This window comes from Sorex fumeus, unplaced genomic scaffold, assembly GCF_029834395.1.
Source record: "Sorex fumeus unplaced genomic scaffold, SorFum_2.1 ptg000009l, whole genome shotgun sequence".
Taxonomy (NCBI): domain Eukaryota; kingdom Metazoa; phylum Chordata; class Mammalia; order Eulipotyphla; family Soricidae; genus Sorex; species Sorex fumeus.
Genome location: NW_026606066.1, coordinates 30787945 through 30808948, shown reverse-complemented (window position 1 = coordinate 30808948; position 21004 = coordinate 30787945). Strand labels below are relative to the sequence as shown.

Sequence of the window (21004 nt, the reverse complement as noted above, 5' to 3'; positions counted from 1 at the left end):
TTAAATATACCGGAAAGCTGGGTGTAGAGCCACAGGGCTATCAGCTCGGGCTGGTCTTACCTACACTGACCCAGCGGTGAGGTGCCCAGCTCCCCAAGGATATCCTCAACCAAAATACGTTCTGCATTACCCCGAACTCTCATCTACCTTTCCCACAGCCACTGTGCGATAGTCTTTCCCAGTGGGAACATAACCAGGCTACTGTCTCCAGATGTTCCTTGGTATAGTCACCTACTCTGGAAGAAAGAAGCAGTCTGAAAGTCTCCCAGCCTCTTTCCCCACCCCCACCTTCCCATTTTTGCTTCCACACCTGAGTACAGTGGGTTCTCAGCACCTGTTAAATGTCACACTTAAAGGCCTAAAGACAGAAGGGAATGGGTTTTGGGGGAAAGGTTTCACTTGTGGCCTCAGGTCCTGGGAACAGATGTGGTCTAGTGAAAGCAGAAAACCTGTGACAGTGACCAGGCTGGCCAGACCTTTCTTCATGCTCTCTGCTTTTCTCTGCTTAGAGACATTGGTTGCTCCAGGTGGAACTGACCCCTCCGCTCTGTGAACGGGGCCTGGCCTGACCATCGTAAAGGTGGGGTTCCTTCCCTACCCCCTCCTGATGCTCATGCTGGATCTAACTGCACCATCCTCTTTGAATCCTCATCCCCCAGCATCCCTGCCCACCGCACCCTCCATTCCTCAGCCCATCACCGCAGCCGTGTGAGGCGGAGACCCTCACTCTCCCCAGGCAGCAGCTTCCCACCTTGAGCCCACCTCCCTCCATGGTCCTGCCCGGGGCTCCTTCTGCTCACCACTGCCCAGCCAGCAGCTGTCTTCTGACCACACCTGCTTTCTTTTCACAAAGCATATTTATAAATGTCTTTGGGGATTCTTTAATTGGACATTGAAATTCTCTGAATTCTAACATCCGATTTATTTTCCCAGTCTTCTCCCTGCTCCTGCCTAGTGTTTTCTGTTTTCTGTCCACTCTCTGCCCTGCCCTGTATAGCCATCTCCCCTACTTCTTTCTGCCTTCTGGAAATCCCAACTACCTACCTATCTGGTCTTGCTCAGTGGGTCACCTGTCAGGCCGTTCTCAAAGTGATTCCTCCTTGCTCTTCTTGTCATTATTGAGTGCACCCATTTCTACAATGTGATCTTTGTCTTTCGCACCTTTCTAAGGGCCTTCTTATACTGGGAGTATTTTCAGGAGACAATCCTTATCTGCATCCTATCTGTAACCTTTTTTTTGCTTGTTTGTTTGAGGGCCACATCCAGCAGTGCTCAGGGATTACTGCTGGCTCTGCATTCAGAAATCACTCCTGGTGATCTTGGGGGATCATATGGGATGCCCGGGATCCGCCTCATGCAAGTAAATGCCCTACACACTGTACTAGTTCTCTGCTCCCTTTCTGTTACTGACAATATCCAAAGGCATGACTTAGGTGCTGGAGAAATTTCTGCTAAGTAGCAGCATTCATCGACCTCTTTGTAATTTTGAAGGCAGAGGAAGTTACAATATGCTAGGAGAATTTTGAAACAGGAACAAAGACAATCAGAGTGCCTGCAAGGGATTCTGTCTTAACCTCTTTTTTGAAGTTCTCAGCTATTTGTTTTCTGGACTTCCCAAACTGTATGAAGATGAAGAGACCAATTTTCTTCATTTAGGATATTCCCTCTGAAGAGTTTGACAAAGACAGTGTCTCTTTTTATCTTCTGGGCAAATGCCTTTAATTCTTACCAATTCAGCAATTGCTTCAGTATTAAATAAGATTCTTCATTCTTGGATCCTGCTAGGACTACCTTGCTAATTTTAAAAAAATCTATGATTTTCTTGAATATCTGATGCTTCTCCAATTCTTTTCAGATTTGAGTGACCCTGTATTCTGTCCTTTCTGCCTTTTTCTCAGGTTATGTACTGCTTTGGTCATTCATCATGCTTTTTTTCTCAGTTGGAAATGGATCCATCTGAAATCTTTAAAATGTGCATGAATCATAATTCTATTGGTCCCAAGGGACCTTGTGAAATACAAGGTTAGGAGAAAATGTCTGACCTAAGGATTTTTTGCAGGCTCAGTGGCCAAAGCCACCCCTTTGCACAGTCTTTGTAAGGACAAGGACACATTGAGACAAGAAACAGCGAACATGTGAGTAGACAAAGCAGCCACCAGACCCTTTTGGTTCATTTAAAATCTCTAGGTCTCAAGCCTTCTCATCTGCAAAACAAAGCCATTTCCAGCTATAAAATGCTTTAATTTTATGAGCCTATAAAATTTATCTCTAGGAGGGAAGGGAAAATAAACACAGAACAGTATAAAGTTGACAGACCGTCTTGGGGGTCCTTGTAATTTCCGAACACACAAACTTTAAATCTCAACTGTTTAAGAATTTGGATATTGGGTGGAAGACTTAGCTCATCTTGTTTTAATTATGTATTGTAAGAGTTTTCCAGAGTCCACCATTTATATTATATTTGAAGGAGACAATAATAAGTAATACTTGTGAGGAAGATAAGTATTTTAGGTGAGAGAAGAGTCTTTGTCTTGGTATGAAAACTAAACACTATCACAACCTATAATTTTTATTAATAATTTCTTCAATATTTTAGTATTTCTCACCTGAGCCACAAACTCCTGGTCACAGCAGGCTTCAGAGAGCTGCATTTTGCATATGAGGCAAGTAAGAGGCAGGAAAGCAAAAGGAAAGATGTATTTGCTTTCTTTTTGCCTCCTCAATTTTTGGTTTTGATTTTGATGCCAAATTCTCCTCTAAGAAATGTGAGCAAGATCATAAAATTTTATTCTGCAATAATTTTTTTGATTCAGCTTTTATTCTTGGAATCTCCCTGCCTTTTTTGACAATTTGAAGTCCAAAGGAAAAAAATTGTGAATGGTATAAATGTCTGAGAAAACAGCATTTTGTGCTGAACTTAACATAGGAATTTAAGTTAACCCTTTGTGGCACTCTTTGGGCAGTCAATATCGAATGCTATTTGGGTGGTTGTACCAACCATATGATATCTGGCCCTGATTTTAGAAACCTAGGGAAACAGGAAACAACCAATATTGTGAGATATTGCATCACTCTTTGCAAGAGAGTATATGATCCATTATTCTGACATCTTACGTAGCTGATTGGCTATCTAGCTGGACAAAAATCTCTTGACATCTGGAAAGCTGAGAGGAAAAAGAGCAGCCCCATTCTGTGCTCTCCGGGTTGCCAAGTACCTTGCAAGAAAGAAAACAAGGCTGTAAGATTGTGAACATCAGTTTAACAATAAAGTACCTGGCAGGAGATAAAATCCTATGTTTAAGGCATGGGAACTCATGAACCAGGGAATATTTGTTGGAGAGATATAAAATAAAATAATATGTGAGGCTGTGTTTATGTTTGTCTAATATTTCCTAGGGTGATACATGATTTGAAGGACATTAACAATAATATTTTAAGTAGGATGATTTTTAACATAAGACACAAGATATAATATGGTTTAAAGGTTTTTGAAGTTATGATTCTATTAATCTTTGCATATCATCTCTCAATGTGTGTGCATTTGTGTGCGTATTATGTATATTAGCTTAAAGAAATAACCATATCATTTGGAATTTTTTCAAAAAAAGATTGTATGACAATTTGTTACTCCCAAAGAGATGAGCTCTGGAGAATCTGAGAAATTGAGATCTGAGATGTAGCACTTTGGCCACTGGGTGCCATCCTTGCTCCACGAAAAGACTTGCTGAGCCAGATTTCTAGGAGAATGGTTAAAACCCAAAAGGCAGTAGTTTCAAAGTAATTTCAAAATATAATAATGTTTGTGCATGTGCATGACCTCGAATATGTTAGTGACACAAGCAGCTTATTCATTTGCCCAGGTGTGAGGCGGAAGGACAGAGAAATCTCCACTTTGGTTCAGCCTGATCAACAAAGCGTGTGCAGCCTGGCCTTCTAGTCTGCTGTTTTCTGATGAGCCAGCCAATGGGTGGCAGAGAAGGGAGTGGATGAGGTGGTTTGCTAGGCCTGTGGAGGTCAGCAGGACAGATGTGCCATGAATTTTTTTTATTATTGTGTGTTGCAGCATGCTTGCAGCAGGACTGAAATTCAGCCCTCTGTGTGCCTGTGCTCTAATCCTGCAAATACATTCCTTTCCTTACCAGAGTAGGGGCAGCCATTAAACACATTTTTCTTCCCCTTCCCAGGAATGTGGCCTGGCTGTAAAACAGTTACAGTTCTGGATACTTTTACTCTCCCTAGAATCAGTGAATGTAGTTCATAAAGACACAGCCTAAGTCTGGCTTCTGTAGTCAGTGATACAGTAGATATGTAGGATTTTGCTATATTTAAGTTTAACACATACATGAAACTAAGAAATTAAACTCAGCTCTTCTGAACAAAAGTAACCCTGGAGAATACTCTAAGACTGCCATCAAATACAGACCGAGGTCTCCAGCAAGACATTTGGTTAGGACTAAAGTAATTTGGCTATGAGCAAGCAAGAATGTTAATAAAATTTGAAAAATCTGTTACAGTAACAAGACACTCAAGAATCCTTTCTGCCAGATCACAAGGTAGAGAAGTTCCAAGCTCAAAAGAGATTTTACCCTACTGCATCGCCATCCCACCAGCTGGCACCATGCAGCTGGTGGGGATTTCCCTTTTAGATGTCCAGGGCAGTTTTTACAGGTACTTCTTTCATGCCCACTGTAACTAAGCTCATGCTTGTAAATGAGAAAGTGTGAGATGAGTTGGAGAGAGCTTGCCAGAAAACAGATTTTTCTTCAAGCTGTCCAGGGATAAAAGTCTTAAACACTAGCCTGCTGTTAGGCACCTACAGGTGGCTAGACTTTAAAATACATTTTCTGGGCTTACTGTAGTATAACATGATACCAATCACTATATACTTTCAAATATTGCTTAAGAATATCGCTATTCTGACTGCAGAGCTCTTGATTCAAAGTGCCAGGGAGCTCTTATTTCACTGGAAATAGTGTGTCTAGTGTGTTGATCCTCTACCAACTAAAAAGCATTTCACATTTCACTGTGGACCAGCCCTATGCTCTGTGCTTATCGTGTATTAACCTGTTTAATCTTTCAGAAAATTCCAACCGCAACTTGCCTTATTTTAGAGATAATGAGACCAAGGCACAGAGAAAAGCCCAATTCATTAGAACAATCAAACTAAGTGATTGAAATAGGAGTGGGCATACTGACTTTGTCATAACTCCTTTAAAAATGACATGGAACCCTATTTGTTTTAAGTTCTTCTTGTTGTGACATGGCCCTGACCTCAAGCTTTGATTGTAAGCCTTCTGTAATTATGGTTTAGCTGTTTACTGCCCAAGTTCAGACGTCCACAGGACCTCCACCCCTAGTGTGATTCTGTTTGCTTGTTTGTTCTTGGTGACATGGTTTGTTAAGTGATGAAGTCCCACTGCTTAGCAGATGTGCTTTCTCCACTATTAACATTTTGGAGTGTCAACTTCAAGGGATAGGTTTGTGGAACCTAAAAGCAACCCCTACCCCCAGTGCCCCTGCCCTGCCCCCGACATGAAAGATAAATCCCAAACAATTCATGTGCTAAATGATCTCACCATTACAGACAGAGTTCTATGAAAACCAAGCTCACGATTTCTGTAAGAACAGGTGGCCATCCCCGGTACTGAATTAAAATCTGTCTGACAACTCTGTGAGACATTGTTGCTGGGTTTCAAGGAAGAACACTTTGTACTTTGTACCACCAGCAGGAAAGCTTTAGACTTCAGAGAAGAATGAGGGAAGAAGGAAACACAGGACCTTCCCTCTCTGGATGATGTTGGAGAATTTATGCTTCTGCTGGAAGTATCTTTCAAATAATCAGTGATCTCCTTAAAGCGGCTTTCCTCTGGTTCTCTGAGAGTGATGTGCTAGAGAAATGGCTGATTATTTTGATAACCTGCTTAAAGACCAAAGGTCCAAGCTTTGTGTTGTTAGAATAGGCCAGTGATCTGCCTGGCGAGTGATCAAGCGCTCTCTCTCTCTCTCTCTCTCTCTCTCTCTCTCTCTATTATTTCTCCCACTACAGAGTAATTCACAAATGTGAAGTCAAGATGGAATTGTAACGAAGGTTCTAGGTGAAAACTCTCTTTCCTTCCTCTATGTAGATAGAAGGTTCCTCTCACACAAACATGCAATCCCAGGAAGGATTACAAATGGGAGCACAGTGCGTACCTAAAGGAAAACATGCTCCATGGAATGTGCACCTGCAAAACCAAGTGCTTCAGGAATACCTTTCCCCAGATGGCTGCCCACTGACTCTGCAGCAAACATCTCTTTCTTCTATGCAGTCTAAAACTTTCCTGCAGGTAGCTCCTCAGGTCAAATTTGCAGAGCATCTTCCTAGCATGTGCTCTCTGCAGCCTTTCTTTACAAACAGGTTTCTAGGACCTTTGTCTAAGGAGCTCAAGCTCTTCTATTCAGGAACTCTCTCTAGAAAGACATATTCTCAATTTCCTGCTTACAGAATTGCAGGGAAGAGTTCTAATTGGTCAGCCTAAGTCAAGTGCCCACCCTGGGGGGTCAATCAAGTGTGACAAAGGGACAAAGGTGTGGTCAGAGAAGAATATGTCAGTTCCGAAGTGGAGGAGATACCTGGTTAGGATAGAAGAGGACCTGATCCCCGAGAAAGGAGAAAGGTACAAGGCTGACAAAACTATAAGAGATGAAATATGTGTACATAGAACTCTTAGAGATTGACTTATTTTCTATCATTCCTGCCCATGCCCTATGAGAAGCACACATCCCCTGGACGCATGGAAGGGATGCTCATGACAGCTCCTTAAATTTTCAAGTTTTGGGTGACATCCACCAGTGATCTGTCTGCTAAAATGCTTTTCCGCATGTAGGATAACATTGGTTTGTCCTTTCTGCCTTGCCACAGGGAGCTTAGGTTTATTGGGTCACTCCCATGACAGTGCTGGTCTTCTGTGTTTATTTTAACTTCTTTTTATGTGCTCTGCTTCCCCAACCAGTCAATCACCTTTATCTCCTAATCAGATTCTGTTAACTTGTAAATATTGCTTTTGTCTTCTCCTTAAGTCCTTTGCATAGTTAATTCAGAGCAAAGTCCTTTTTGTATAGACACAAGAAGACAGTTAAAGCTATGCTTTTGTAACTTGGGAGTTAATTGACTCAGGATGATATTCACTCCTGGTCATCTGTTCTCTTGACTTAAGCCTCAGTTGCCCTTACTTCCTAGCACCCCCAAAACAGGGTTCCAACGAGGGATAGATGACCCAGGGCAAGCTGTGAGCTACCCTGGCATCAAAATGGGCCAGACCACAGCACCATAATACTTAACTATAGGTTAAGAGCATGGTCGTGGACAAAATCTGTCATGATCCAAAAAGTAACAACTGGATAGGACCCTGCTCTGGTTAGGAAAGTTAAATCTGGTCTGAGCACTGTAGTCTGAGATCTATATCGAGATGTTCCCAGAAGAGTCACCCTACAAGCTCAATGTATCTGTTACTGTGTCCATACAAAATAACTAATATTAAGAAGTAGAATTAGGATGTTAGTTAAGATATTAATTAAGTTATTGGACTCAGGAGAGCCCCTTAGTGGTATTTTGCCCTTGAGAAGAAGTGCTTTCATATGTTAATTGGACCTGGGTATGGTGACTACTCCCAATGTGAGGAGTTGGTGAAAGATGAGAGAGAGACCAGGCAGTGGGATGGAGCGGCAGAGAGATGAGCAGGAGAGACAGAAGGAGACAGGAATGAAGGGCAGTGTGAGACTAGAACGGGGAGTTTAGTTAGACTGGAACAGGCATGTGGGGAGAATGGAATAAACAGCAACTGATCACCAACCAGCCTGACCCCTGTTTCCTCCTTTGTCCACCCATGGCATTGGCCATCCTGGGTGGGAAGCAGCCCAAGACCATGGAACGCAGGCGGCGAGAAAGAGCAGTGGGGGCTTCCTTAACTTTATTTAGATTGCATCATTAAAAAGAAAATTATATTATTTCCTTAGATTACCTTTATTTTCTCCCAAATTATTTTCATAGCTAATCTAAAGGTCACCTGATCTGGCCTTCAAAACTCAACCAAATGTTACAAATAAATGTAATTTCAGGGAAGGACCCGTTCAATTGTCTTAGCCTCTTTTCATCACGAGCTACCTTATAGGGTCATATAGTCGCATCTTTCTAATAAACTTTAACTGGAGAATCTGATGAATAATCAGAAAAGCCTCCTTCACTTGTATCAACCAATCACCCACAGAATCCTTTAGAAGTCACTGTTTTGTGATTTAGTTTGGACCTCAGTGGAGAATTAAGGAGACCAAATAGACCAAGCATCCTTATATTCAGGGCTTAAGTCGAAGTTCCCAGTAAAATAACTCTATTCCTAATCTACTTCCTGGCCTCATTAGAATTCAATTAATAGAAGGACATTCTTTCCTAGAGGCTCTTTGGCAGATTTGTGTATGAACAGTTAACCCCGAGTTAGCAAAAGCAGTTACTTGTGTCCAAACATATCTCTCTGGCTGCAAAGAGAATCCCAAGGCTGTTTAGACAAGACTCTGCTTTATCCTCCCACCAGGATGCAAATATTTTAAGTGGACAGAGAGAGATAAAATGCAGTCAGGGCTCTCCCTGACACTGACCACATCCCCAGGATGCCAGATTTTTTGGACCTGAAGGTCAGGGGAAGAAGGTGAAAGAGGGGACACTGGAGAGAAGGAGAAAAATAAAATGTTAACAGCCTCCTTGACATTGTTTAAAATTGTCTCCCTGGGTAAACAAGGTTGGACTTTAAAATGTTGGAACACACAGCTATAAAGGACATGCAAAAGCACATGTTTTCTAGGACAGATAGAACTGCTAATCCAACCATGAAAAGCAGGGGATGAGGGTAAGGCAACCTTCATTTGTTTTTTTTCTTTCTGTTTTTTTTTTCCTTTAGTAATCTTGTAACTGTTCTTCTGATGCCTCAACATAGATTCAGGCAGATTTATTTTTCGTCTAACAGGCTGTGTTATAGTTGTCACTCAGCCTTGAAATAGTTTTCCTCTCCAGTGGAACATCAAGCCAGGAATCTATTTGCATAGCTATTCCCACCTGTCACTCTTCTGCCAGCCTCAAGCACTGCACCGCACAGAATACCAGCCAGCCAATGGCAGGCATGTAAGCCGCTGCATTTATAGGAGTGCTTTAAAAACATTTGCAGTCACCCAGCAACAGGGAAAGGATTTTCATTGGCTCTCCCACTGTCTGATGGAAGAGAACAATCCGGATGGACATCAGTAGTGAAGATCAAGATGAGGCATCAGAAAAAGGGTTGACTAGATGTTTGAACATAGGTGCCTTGATTGGAAAAAGTGGTATTTTGCAAGTAGCACATAAAGAACACTGTTTTCATCTCCCCAGAAAAACATTTTAAATGTTAAAGGATGCACAGTTACAGGGCAAGTAGTTTTCATCTGCATGACATAGCACACAAAAGATTAGCCTTGACCCTGATCTTATCAGCTTGATCAAAGGAAATGATGCTGAATGTGGCACCTCTTAAATGAGGGCATTGGTGTGGAAACAATTCAACCTTCCTCTGCTAGAGCTGGAATGCCAAGTGTTAGTGGGTATTCCAAATCCAAAGTAAATCTTGTAAGTTGCTTAATCAATATCTCATCTTATGAATTCTCTTATCCTTAAAAAGCTTATCTGACTCTCAAGCTTATTATCCCCATCCTCTCACCTGAAAACCCAGAGAGAACCAGGAAACAAAGCAAGGGTAACCAGTCCTTGTAGAAAAGGATAGGACCACTCTCAGGTCACTCTATGCCATCCATAGAAGAAAACAAGCTTTCCGGTATCTGTTTTCCATTTTTTGCGGTTACTGGATGACAAAAATTAATTCTGGCCCATGCACACAAGTGCATGTGAGAGTGTGCGTGCATGTGAGTGTGTGTGTGTGTGTGTGTGTGTGTGTGTGTAATTAAAGTATACTGAAGGCATGTTCTAAAAACAGTGTGCTATAAACAAGACAAGGCAAGAATCCTTTTTTTCCACTGACACCACCCAGTCCCTGTGGAGGATCTGAACAATTCAGACTTCTAGGATTGAAGGGCGTGTATTTACTCAGTAATTAAAAACCAACTCCAAATGTTTTTATGCCAGGAACCCAAACATACCTTGTCAATGGTTTAGGACTTCAGTCTGGCCCAGAGCAGACCATTGGATTTTATTTTTATTCATTTTTATGGCAAAAACTGGCTTCCTTTAAATAAAACCATTATTTTATATACCATCGCTTACAGTACTGTTAAGGATAGGGTTTAGTTCATAACACATTCCCATACCACACCTCCACCAGAGTGTCCCTTTCCTCCTCCATTGTCCTGCTGTCCTCCATCTCATCCCTCCGCCTGTCATTTTCTCCCACCCCACCCCTCCATGGCACTTGAAGTTTAAGAGCTCGCTATTCTGTTATTGTACCAATGTGAATGCACTCTGCTGGCTTTAACCAAGATAATGGAGGGAAGATGCTATTAGTCAGATAGGAAATTAACCACAACTAACAATACTTAAAATTAACAATGGGCAACATTTTAACTACAGATCTAATATTATATGCATGTTAATTCTGTAATTCCCATAAATAGATTAGCATGAAAATTGCATACTCTGTGATAACATAAAAAGTGATCATCAAATTTCTCTTGGTATACTTTAAGCTAGTTGAAAATTTCTTTAAAAAAAATTTTTTTTTTTAGTTTTTAATTGAATCACAGAGAAATGCACCATTCCAAAGCTGTTCATGGTTGGGTTTCAGTCATATAATATTTCAATACTTGTTCCTTTAACCACCAATGTCTCCAGTTTTCCTCTCTCCCCACCCCCACCTCTGTGGCAGGCACTTTTCTTCTTTCCCTCTCTCTACTTGAAAAATTTTTTGTATGCCTGACACCAGGCCTCACATAAGGCAGGGGCTGAATAAGTATCTGTTGAGTGTGTTGAGTGACTAAAAGAGTAAATTAACAAATCCATGCATATAAGACTAAGCAATTTGCCCAAGAGTTACAAGTGATCTTAGATACCTTCTGACCTACTCTTCAATGTTTGGGCAGATGGATGAATCTAACGTAAACAGAACTCAGAAGACTCAAGTAACAGGTCTATGGAACAAGTTTGACTGTCTCCTCATTGTGTCATGGCCAGAGAGAATGAGTGCTTTGAGATAAAGCAATGCCAACCAATGTCAGAGAGTTAGAAGACCATCAATGAAAGCTATGATTCCAGCTGAGATCCAGAACTCATGTCACCATCATGGGATTCTGCCTTTAGTTGGGCCGTTGTTTTGGTACAGACCATTAGGAGAGAGAAGAACATACTGCCTTGCATGTAGCTGACCATGGTTCAGACCCCAGCCCTGTATATGATCCCTCAAATCCCTCCAGGAGTGATTCCTGAGCACAAAGCTCTGAGCATAGCTGACCTAACCCCCACCACCAACAATAACATCACCCCCCAAAAAAATAATTTAAAAATATCTTAATGCCTTAACATTACTCTTTCCTTAACTAAGGAAAGAGTGAGACAGAATGCTGACTGGCACAGGGTCATTTTACAGAGCTTGGGTTGAACCCAAAGTCTCACATATAGAAGGGAGGTGCTCTTCCATAGAGCTACATCTCCAGTTCCTAGATGTGTTTCTGATGTCTAATTAAGCAGTTTTCTATTTTTATGTAATTTTAATTTTTTGTTTATTTTGATGTAATATTTATTCATTATTTTACTTATTTTGGGCCTCTCCCAGCAAATCCTAGACAACTGGGCCAGCTGTTGAGTGCAAGGGCCTGGCTGTGCCAGGATCATGAATCATGAGGGCTGCCTCAGCATCCAGAGCTCTACCCTGCAAGGCTCAGGTGTTGTGTGATGCTGGAGATGGAGCCCAGATCTGGAATATGCAAGGCAGCCACCCTGGTCCCTCTCCTTTCCTCACAGTCCTCTTGTAATTTTCATTTTTGAGGGATTTTGGTCCACACATGGCTGTGTTCAGGACTTGCTCCTCGCTCTGTGCTCAGTTGTCACTCCTGGAAGTGTTTGGGGCACCATACTGGATACTGGAAATAGAGCTGGGATCTGCCACATGCAAAAGCAAGTGACTTAGCCCCTGTGTTCTCTCTCCAGTCTCACCGGTATAACTTTTTAAGTTTTTATTATGAAGATAGGTATGGAACGCTCAAATATGGGCAATATTTCCCAAACTGGTATCTTTCCGTTTATATTTATATTTAAATATAACTTAACATTTACTCTCACAATTCCACAGACCCTTAGTAGGTTGCTGCATACACATCCACAAAAAGTATTTGTGTAAATACTCAATTAAATAGAATAAAATAGGTGTCTCCAGCACATATTTCTAAGCCTATAAATGCTTATGGCATGGTGCCTCATAAACTAGAGAATCCCATTGTCTGGCCTGGCATTTTTCAACTTTCACATGTTTCTATAATGGACTGGGCCAGGGATCACCCATCTGAGTCGTGCTAACCTAGGTCTACACAGCACCCAGACCATGGCAGAGAGTATTCTGTGAAGAATCAGTTCAGCCAAGCATCTGGGCCATGTTTTGTCATTCGAAACGCTACAGGACAGCCAGAGCTACGCGCCCATAGAGTCAGCCTTTAATTATTATGCCCATCATTAAATAATAGTTGCCAGAAAGACATGTCTCAGAAATTGACAAGGAGCAGGTCATTTTAATTACAGCAATGTATAATTCAAAGCCCCTCCACTTTTATTGTCAGTAGATCTCCCCTGGAAAAAAAAATGTGTTGCTGTTTTGAGTTGTAAATCCCGTCAAAGAAGGGCAGCTCCTTCTGATTCTTATTGCCTCAGGATGCTCAGAGAAGCTCGGAGAGTTGCCTTTACCTCCAACCTGGGAGCTTGGAAAAGGAGGTGGAAATAAAATGGAACTGACAACGATATGGAGCCTTGAGTATGTGCAGGAATTAACGAGGTACTAACTATCTAACTGCCTAGAATAAAAACGGGTGGTTGGTGATTTGTATTTTACTGGGCAGAGGTGAGCAGCTTTCTTACAAGAGGCTGTGATTATTGTTGTCAATGAAACCTACACTGCTGTGTTGAGCAGCTGAGAAAGGAGCTTCCTGAGCCAGAAGCATTCCTTCTGCCTTGAGACCCCCTCAGAATATCTGGCCTGTTCCCTTGTCCAGTAACCTTGCTCTTTTTTCCCCATTTGTAGTTGGTCAGCCATTTGCAAATCACAGGAAATAGTGTGTGCCAATATTCCATGCCACGCAGAAATTACTCAGACTTGGTGTAAAGAAAATAACAATAATAGTGATAATGATGATCAAAGATTGAGCACTACCACCTTCCAGTGATGCTACCTAAATTGAACCATAGAAACAGCTCTCTGAGATTGGTGGTTTTGACTTTCTCCACTGGAGCGGTTGTTGCAGCTTGGAAAAATGAAATAAGGCCCAAGTTCACGTAGAAGCTGGAATTGTAGCTAATGTCAGTATTTTTCTTGATTTTGTTTGGGGGGAGTTACACTCAGCATTGCTCAGGAGGCTACTCTCAGTTGCTCAGGGGTTGCTCCTGGAGGTACACTGGGAACATTCAGTGAAGGAGATCTAAGTTAGCCTCCAGCATACAAAGCACACATTCTGGTCCTTTCAGCCATCCCCACTGACAATACAGCTACTATCTACAAATGTTGTTTTCAATAAGCCCTGTCCTGCTCTTAAATGTATGTACACATTATTCCATTAGTTAAAGAAAATTACAGTAAGTGTACAATAACTTAATATGTGTGCTATTTCAGTACATTGAGACTTCAGTTTCTGAATATGAATATCTTTGCACCATCTTTCAGTATTTGAAAGAATATATGACATCACATCGTTGTGATTCTTATTTGCAAAATGATATATGGGATTTTAAATAGCAGGTGAGTGGACATGTATATCTTTATGAATATATAACTACATATACATATGGCAGCTTCTATTTTGTCTAATGAGCAATCCTTTGACATCTTATTATGGGAAGATTGCTTTGTAGACACAATTCTGTGGCAAACTAGATATTTGATATTTTTAGGGAATTGTGCTTCTAAAATTATTTTCTTTATCTGGCCCCATTTCTTCAATGAGTTCCCTTTATGACATAATTATTAATGAGAAAAGTTGACTGGAGTAGAAGTCACTGTCTGCAGCCATGGAAAACAACAAATCCAACCAGCTTCTTAATCTCACACTCACTACCAAGAAGGAAAACAAATGACTTTTGACATACAAAACATAAATACAATCTTTGGTGACCTCTGGGATGGATATGTAAAAAATAATAATATCAACAATAAGACAACTAGGGCTGGAGCGATAGCACAGCGGTAGGGCGTTTGCCTTACAAGCGGCCAACATGGCCGACCCGAGTTCGATTCCTCCGCCCCTCTCGGAGAGCCCGGCAAGCTACCGAGAGTATTCGATATGCCAGACACAGTAACAACAAAGTCTCCAATGGAGACGTTACTGGGCCCGCTCGAGCAAATCGACGATCAACGGGAGGGCCTTTACCTTTACCTTTAAGACAACTAAAAGATAGGGCCAGGGAGATAGCACAAAGGTTAAGGCACTTGCCTTGCACATGGGCGGCTGCAGTCGTTTTCATCCCAGCATCACAAATGGACCCCAGAGCACTGCTAAGTGTGATCCCTGAATAGGGAATCAGGAGTGGCTCCCAAGTAGTACCAGATCTGGCTCCTGCTCCCAGGAAAGGGATCTAAAGGATAAATTCCTTTATTTCCAACAGAAACAATGGTAGTTGGTTGCTGAAACATATTGTGTTAAATAGGTGGGGAAGTTTTTCACTTTAGTCTGTATTTAACAACACCATTCCTTGTATATGACTCAAAGAAAATAGCTTTTGGCATTTATCCACAGTATTTTTTTACCATTTAATTTGAGAGCAGAAAATTTCTAGTTCTGGTGAGAAGTGATTACGTTCTTTTACTTTTATTCCCCCAGAAAACAGCTTCCAATGCCAAAGAACAAAATGTATCAATATAAATAACCTACCTTTGGGTGTTTTATGTCATATTTGATGACAAATGATGAAAGGAAACATATTTGCTTTGATGGCCTATCAAATCCATCATCTGTGTTTCATAGATTCTCCATTCACAAAAAGATTTGATCTCTAAGGATTTATGGTCTGATCAAAAATATTTGAGTTAAAAGATTTGCAGCTTTAAAAATCAATACCAGGATTTACTAGTAAAAACCTAGAGTCAATGGGTGAAATGTTATTGTAATCATTTATACTTTTTGACCTTTAAAAGGATAAAAAAAAAACACTACTACTGTCTCATGCACATAGTTTATATCAAGCAACAATAGTTCACAACCTGTAGTTCATGGCCTTTACAAGAATTACCCAGATATAAATACCAGTCCAAAGCAGGGCATAGCGTGATCTCCATACTTAATCAGCCATGAATAGACAAGACAGAAAACTGGATTTATTCACCTTCTATGTCTGTAACTAGCCAAAATGATGAATAATATGATTTGATTCATTTTCAGAATACAAATTTATAATTTATTTCTTCCTCTCTCGGATGTAATTCTATCAGAGTCCATAAAATGGACTCAATCTAAAATTTCTATTTAATTGAATCATGATCATAAAGAAAAGCATACTCCTTCCAGTGCTGGTTACAGTTTAAAGAAGCTGCTCTCTTAGATACTACACTTGATCTTAGCCAAAAGGCCGAAATAATGGAAAGCCTTTTGCATTCTTTAGCTTTATCAAAACATTTCCATGGGTTAGAACTTTCTTCATATAAAAGCATAAATATGAATATGTTGTGAAATGCATCATCTGGCATGCTTCATCCTCAAGTCAAAGCTACGAAACTGCTAATTAGAGTCGCATCTAAGCAAGAGATGGAGCAGAGAACGCTGAATGTTGGAAAATTTAAGCAAAAGAGCAGCAGGAGCTTGTAAAGGGAACCTTGGTCTGGGAATCAGAAGATCCCAAACCTGACTTGACACCAACATTTGACATGAATCATTTGACATTAGACTTGAATGGTTTCTGACATTCGGTTCAGAGGCACCAGCCTATCATTTTCAGTCTTGCCAGTGATCTCCAGAGACCCATGTTTAGACTCATTTTGTTTCTAATGTGCTAAGGGTGAGACAAGGATTTGTTAGATGTTTTTATGAAATTCCTGGAGTCTTATGAAAGGCAAGGTGATGAAAGACAGGCCAGATTGGTCCAAGAACCGGAGCCCAGAATTAGAAGGAATCTAAGGAAGATCCACAGAACTATTCTCACCTCCTGATGGATTTTCACCAAGATCGCTGGGTGAAATACTCTGCTAGGGCACCTTCAAAGTCAATTTTTGTTCTTTCCTTCAAGAGTTGGGACATTCTCAGGCCCCTCAGGCTTGGCCAAGACTCTCCTTCTGAAGCTCTCTAGGGGCTGGAGTGATAGCACAGCAGGTAAGGCATATGTCTTGTACACGGCCAACCCAGGTTCAATTCCCAGCATCCCATATGGTCCCCCGTGCACCGCCAGTAATAATTCCTGAGTGCATGAGCCAGGAGTAACCCCTGAGCATCTCTGGGTATGACCCAACAAGAAAAAAAAAAAGAAGCTCTCTGTGCTGCAGAGAAGGTGATGACCAAGGAGCAGGGATATCTTGCTGGGAGCTCAACAAAAGCAAATGAGTACAAAACAGAGCACTAAAACCCAGAGCTGGCATTCCCCAGAGAGAACTGATGGAAGCAGAGCCCAACTGCAGGGACAGTTGGTCACATGTCAGTAGCAGGGAAATGAATCTGACAAAATCTTGGTGTTTTTCATCTCCCTGTTGTTACCTGCTGACCATTTCCTCACAGCTCCTCATCAATGCATTTTGGAAAGTGCTTCCACTTTCCACTCTCAATTAGCTAAAATGTGAAGTTCCTTCCTTCTCTCCTCCCCTGTGTCCATCCACCCCAGATCCAACCTGCCCCCCAACCCTTAGTTCTGCTGAAATAGTTCAATGCTCCCCTTTCTCACAGCTGGCAGGTTTCCCCATTTCCTCTCTGTAATCCTTATTTGACACTCACATTCGATAAATCTAGTCTGCCCTCTCTTATCTCCCATTTCAGTTTAGCTCTCTGTCTTGCAAGTTGTAAATAGCTGAACATGTTTTTCGTCGAATCTTTATGCTCAATTCTCTCGGCTTTTTCTCCCTTGTTGGGTAAGAAGCAGTGAATCCTTACCGAGTTATATATCCCACCTGTCTCACAGACAATCTCTTTGGGTGAGAGATTTGGGGTACAGTCCTCCCCTCTCATAAGCTCAGAGATACTTTCTTTTTGCTTCCATGGTTGTATTGAGAAATAAAAAACCCATTCAGTTCTTCTTCTTGCATTATTCATTGTTTCTCTCTGGCAATTTAACATATTTTTCCCTTCTGCCTTAGATTTCAGAAATTTTATCAGAATATGACTGGATATAGGGCAGTTTTTCATCCTTTCTGTAGACTCTGATGAGTTTTGATTGCTCATTCATTTGTTTTCCATTTGGGAAATTTCAAAATATCATGTTCAACATATCTTGTTGGTTCAATTATTGCCTTTCCTCAGTGGATTCCTTTTCCCTCTTCCAGAACCTTTCTGAGCCTCAAAGGAGTGTCAGTATAAACAAGACATTCTCTGTAAGAAGCAGCCACACAGAAATGCTAGTGCCCTTTGTTTGTAGTTCTTTATTTTTAAATTTTTTCTTTTTTACAATTTTTCCATGAAGTTTATTTTAAAATATTTTTTTTGAAATTCTGATACCATCTCCCATGGACAATGGACCAATTTACAGTGCCACCAACAGTGTAGAAGAATCCTTTTCCTCCACACTTTCAGGTAACACTCATTTTTTCTTCATTTTTTTTTATTAGTGAATCACTGTGGGTTACAGTTACAAACTTACGAACTTTCGTGTTTGCATTACAGTCATACAATGATCGTTTTCCCATCCCTCCACCAGTAGCCATTCTCTACCACCAGTGCTCCCAGCATTCCCTCCCACCACCCCCATCCCATCCCCCACCACCCCACCCCGCATCGGCAGCAGAGCATTTCCTTTTATTCTCTCTCCTTTTGGGTGTTGTGGTTTGCAATAGAGGTATTGAGCGGCCACCATGTTCGGTCTATAGTCTACTTTCGGCACACATCTTTCAACCCGAATGGGTCCTCCCAACATCCTTTACTTGGTCTTCCCTTCTCTATCTGAGCTGCCTTTTCCCCCAGTATGTGAGGCTGGTTTCCAAGCCATGGAGCAGACCTTCTGGTCCTTATCTCTACTACTCTTGGTATTAGTCTCCCATTCTGTTCCTTTATATTCCACAGATGAGTGCAGTCTTTCTATGCCTGTCCCTCGCTTTCTGACTCATTTCACTTAACATGATACTTTTCATGTTGATCCACTTATAAGCAAATTGTAGTTCTTTAAAGAGCATTCCAGGGACCTGCTTGACCACCATAGGTCAGGAGAGGTTGGTTTTGGAGGTCTTCTTACATTGTGCCACAGATATACAACTTGCAGAGCTCAGAGCACATAGTGATGCAGAGCTCAGCGCTTATGGTGATGTAGGGTAGGTACTCAGTGGACACTTGGAGATCCACTAGTGTTCCCTCATCCTTCACCTTCCTGCCACTTACCTGTGAGTTACCTATACTCTGCCTGTGTCCTTATCACTTTTCTTTCACAGGGGAACCTAAGAGCAGCATTTGCACATTTAACACTTGTGTGAGATGAGCCCATGACCCTAATGACCAGAAATAGAGAGTAACAGAAAGTAAGGAACACACCATTGTTTTCAAATGAACATTCTACTTTCGTGTCTGTAAACAGCAGCTATATGAAGCCACTGTTTATCCCTCTCCTTGTCCCATAGAGAGCCAAAATGAAGCCATTGTAGGGATGCAGGGATTACTGAGGGGCTCTAGCACCTACCTTGGGAGCCTGAAGCTGGTTCATGACCTCCCTGGCACCAACACACATGCTTAAAGGGTAACCCAAAAGCTCTGTTGTTCGGGTTCTCAGGTGCCACACAAAGTGAGTGAGCCCACAGGAGCCTGCAACCAAGATGCTTAAGAACCTCTTACTAGAGAGTTGCACCCCTGCGAGTGAGTGTGTGTGTGTGTGTGTGTGTGTGTGTGTGTGTGTGTGAGCACTGAAGCCAAGTATGCGAGTCCCATCCCCTGCTGTGTGCAAGGTCCCCTCAGCACAATCACAAAGGGAGAAGGACACAAAGCCATCGAGAACAACTCTATTCAATGACTCTTCATGCCTATTCCGTCTCTTGGCCATTGGTGTGGAAGCAGGACTTGAATTCGGAAACCAATTTTGCAGGTTCCAGAAGCAGCCTACGAAAATACACACAGCATCTATGGAACTGTCTGGCAATGCTAAGGCCAGGAGCTCAACCCCTCATACTCTCTCAGGGGCGTGGGGTGTGTGTGTGTGGTGGGGTGTGAGGGGGTTGATGATGCCAGCCTCTGGAAAGCTGAAGCTTTACCTCTGCACCCTGGAGGTCATGGAGCTCTTCCATCCCCCGCTTCCCTAACCTTTTACTGAGGAGCAGGTTCTGTGAGAGTACCTGGGGCTGAACTAACATTCACAGAAAGCCTGGCAAGGAGTATGTTCTGTAGAAGGCTCAGAAATAAAGCCAACACCAAGTCTGCTCTGTCCTGTCTCCAGGTCTCTACAGGGTACCAGACACCATGAGAAAGCCTCAGTGTCTGTTGAGTAACAACCCAGAGAAATCCTCCCATTCCCCTCCTCTTCTGCCTGGTTGCAATAAACCAGGCTCACACACACTCAGTTGTCTTGCTTCCCAGGGGCCAGACATGAAGGGCTGTGGTGTTCACACAAGTGTTCCCATGACTGGCCCACCTTTCTTCCTGCTGCTCCCCTATGTTGCTCATACATATGCCCACTAAGAGTTGCAAACTTTGAGGTTTGTTGGCTTTTGGCTTTGGGGACCATACTCAGCTATCCTCAGAGGCTTCTCATTCTGTGCTCCAGGCAGTGTTCTGCAGTATCAGGAATTGAACACTAGCCCCCTAATGCAAAATATGGAAACCATTCACTCAGCCCCTTGAACTGTCTCTTGGGCCTGGCAGCTACCAACATTAGCTGTGCTTGTGCTCATCTGGCTGCCTAGAACTGAGTATGACACACCTGGTTTTGTTTCACCAGGAATCCCAAACAGCACTATTACTTTGACCATGCTCGCAACAGGTTGATGGAGCCAGGGATGAACATAGGGGCTCATGCTTGCCCAGCAGGCACTGCCATCAAGCCCACTATGCAGGAACTTTAGCAGAGAGCTGGCCCCATGGTAAATGCTAAAGAAGAGAAAACAACAAAATATACTGGAAGAATTGATGCAAGAGACTGTAGTTAGAGACCATGGGGAGGGTGTCATAAGGGGAGATGAATAAGAGCAGAGCCTGTGGACAGTTTTGTTAAGCCAGATGGGGTTCACCAGGAATCCTGGGAATGCAGTCTCTTTCCTAGAACTTTGCTCTGCAGTATAGCCATCTAATCCAAGCAAGAGAAGCGCGGGGATAGAGGCAGTGCCTGCAACAAGATATTCATGCAGAGCAATTCCAGTGTCCTCTCTCTACAAGAAGTCTGTGTATCCCAGCAGAATTGGGATTTCATATAAACAGTGGGCAACCCCTCAATCCTTCTCTTTTGAAGTGATTAGTTTGAGCTTGATGATGCCCACATATCTTGGATACCTTTCTTCCTAGAGCAAATATCATACAGTTTGCTGGGGAACGAATGACTTCTTTTTAGGGTAGGAGGCCACACTTGCCAGTACTCCCAGTTCTGCTCTCAAGGGTTGCTCCTGGCAGTGTATAGGAGACCGGGTAGTGCCAGAGATTAAACACTGCCCCCCTCCGCACCCCCCGCACCCACTTCCCCATTGAGTGATGGTCTTCT

The 21004-nt window shown here is 42.2% G+C and overlaps 1 protein-coding gene across 1 annotated transcript in view; it reads left to right on the top strand.

The window, feature by feature from the left end:
• Positions 1-21004, top strand: part of PDE11A (phosphodiesterase 11A) — a 461319-nt gene that overhangs the window by 311308 nt on the left and 129007 nt on the right. The gene's annotated exons all lie outside the window — the stretch shown is intronic.